Source organism: Mesoplodon densirostris, chromosome 1, assembly GCF_025265405.1.
Source record: "Mesoplodon densirostris isolate mMesDen1 chromosome 1, mMesDen1 primary haplotype, whole genome shotgun sequence".
Taxonomy (NCBI): Eukaryota; Metazoa; Chordata; class Mammalia; order Artiodactyla; family Ziphiidae; genus Mesoplodon; species Mesoplodon densirostris.
In genome coordinates, this window is record NC_082661.1 from 39713072 (window position 1) to 39715744 (window position 2673).

General features: G+C 34.0%; 1 pseudogene; it reads right to left on the bottom strand.

Annotated features, from left to right (window-relative positions):
• Window positions 1-504: 504 nt before the first annotated feature.
• Window positions 505-596, bottom strand: LOC132501593 (U6 spliceosomal RNA; annotated as a pseudogene).
• Window positions 597-2673: the final 2077 nt, after the last annotated feature.

Below are 2673 nucleotides of genomic sequence, written 5' to 3' on the forward strand. Positions count from 1 at the left end.
GAATATAAAAGGTTCATTGAAGGTTTCCAATTCCACATTGCAACTAACCTTAAAGAAATTACAACTTGATGGGCTGGTAGTACCAAATAAAAATATCTACAATTATCTGAAAAGGCTGTTAACATACTTCTCCCTTTCCTAACTACATATCTATGTGAGTCCGTATGTTCTTCACATACTACAACCAAAAACCATATTATAATGGATTCAATATAGAAGCATGTATGAAAATCCAACTCTTTTCTATTAAGGCACGTAACAAAAAGATGTGAAAAACTCTTTTTTAAAAATCCATGCTTATCACTAAATTTTTGTTTTGGAAAGCACAGTCATCTTGATTTAAAATGTTATTTATGTTAACATGTAATGAGTTTATTATTGTTATTTTTAAATTAATAAATATGTCAGGTAATAATGCTTCAGTTTTAATTTTTTTTTTTTTAGCTATAAAATATCTTTCTTTTTTAAATTGAAGTGTATTGACCTACAACACTATGTTAGTTCCAGATCCTGGAATGCTTCACAAATTTTCAGGGGCCATGCTAATCTTCTTTGTATCATTCCAGTTTTAATATATATGCTGCCAAAGCTAGTACTCAGTTTTAGTTCCTAATATGGTAAATATTAATAAGTATAACCCACAAAAACAAAAGCTCTTTGACATCCTCAATAAATTTTAAGGGTGTGAAAGAATTCTGAGACCAAAAAGCTTGAAAAGTTTCCTTACACCACTGTCCTACCCATTCCAATTTGAAGACTATGCCCTCTTAAAGAAATTAAAGGTTTCATTAAGTTGTTAGAGGAAGTAACATGTATAACACGGTAGTTAATGGCCTAGGGTTGGCAATCAGATTGACCTGGATTTAAGTCCTGGCCCTACTACTTACTAGTTTTGCTATGTTCAACAAGTTTTTGAACCTTTCTGTATCTCCATTCCTTGTGTATCAGATGGATATAATCATACTTCTTACTTTATGAGGATTAAATGGCAAAACTTGTTATCTAGAATAATCATTGCAATCACAAAAATTTATACTAATGTTTGAGAGTAATATGGTGCTACTATAACAACGGAAGGTATTCTAAAGCCTTGAAATTCTCTTCCTTCATCAGAAGTAGTTTTTCCAAATGAACTGCAATACTAGTTCAGTTTTTCTCCAAACCAACCTAGAAATTTGTTAAGAGTTCTGAGTGGTAGCAGCATTAAACATCAAATATTTTTCTGCTGTAAAATCAAAGAGCATGTATTATGCCTACACAATAGGTCAATTTTCTTAGGACATCTCTGTAATAACATCCATATTTGGAAAAAGGCCCAACTGCAAAGGATGAATCAATGAATTAACATGAGCAGATGAGCAAAGCGATTACCAAGCACTGATTCTGAGGATGAGCTTAGCAGTTATCTGGTGATGACTCTCCCATGTTTCAAAATTGCTTTTACTGCAGGTATATAATGTAATAGAACCAATCAGAAAACTTTTCTTTGTCAATGCCACTTTGGACATTGTAAGTCACAGAGCATTTGAAACATGTTTTTACATATTAAGCCTATATAAAACACTATAAAATTGACATAATTATGGTTGGACCTATGATAATGCTAATTCTTCACTCAGTGTTATTGACAAACAGCAGGAACTTCTTCATATATATCTGAGGGTGCCCCATGAATGTACTTGGATTAATATCTTATTAAGGCATGTGTAGCTAATTACAGTCAGATATATTTTGCTTTTCAAGCACTCATCTACATTTAAGACTTTAAAGTCATTATTAAAATCTGACATTTATTAATTTATCTTCAAGTTTGCTGACTCCTATCGTTTCCATTTTTCTGCTGCCCATCTAGTGGTTTTTATTTTAATATCAGATGGTGTACTTTTTGCTGTAAATTTTCCATGTGATTCTTTTTATAATTTGTTTCTCTGCTGAGAACTTTTATCTTTCCATTCAGTTCAAGTGTGTTTACCTCATGAAGCATAATTATAATAGCTGCATTTACATCTGATAATTCCAACATCTGGGTAACCTGGAGGCTGGCATCTCTTGATATTTTTTTCTTTAGAAAAAATATTCTTGGTTCTTCCTAGTTATATAATTTTGGATATTGGGTTATACCAAGTCTGGATCTTGTTGGAACTTGGGGGAAAACATTTTATTTGTTTTTGTTTGTTTGTTCATTTAGTTAAACAGGCAATCAACCCAATTAGGCTCAGATTGCATATTCTGTCTCACCTGTTGAGAGTGGTTGTTCCGATCTCAGTTTCATTTTCAAAGACTTTGCTATGGTGCCTTGGGTCCGTCCTGTGCATGCCAGCTCAGGAGTGAGCCCAGGATGTGTGGAATGTCATACACAGAATTAGAAGATTTTCCAACTCTCAGGATTTTTCTCAGCATCTCTTCAAGATTTTCCCACTTTCCCCAACCCCATGCTCTCTGGCTCAAAGGAGACTCTTTCTGGTTCCTCTGGCCAGAAAGCTGGATTTCTCTAAATTTTAGCTAGTCATGTCTCCAGTGCCGTGCAGCTCCACAAGTGGGGCCCACCCTTAAGGCAAAAGCTGTAAGAGAAAAGAGAAAAAAAAGGGAAACATCCTCATACAGGTTGCTTTTCCAAGTTTTGACACTCCTTCACAATCTACCTGCCTTTGTTTACTTTTCAGAATTCTTAGG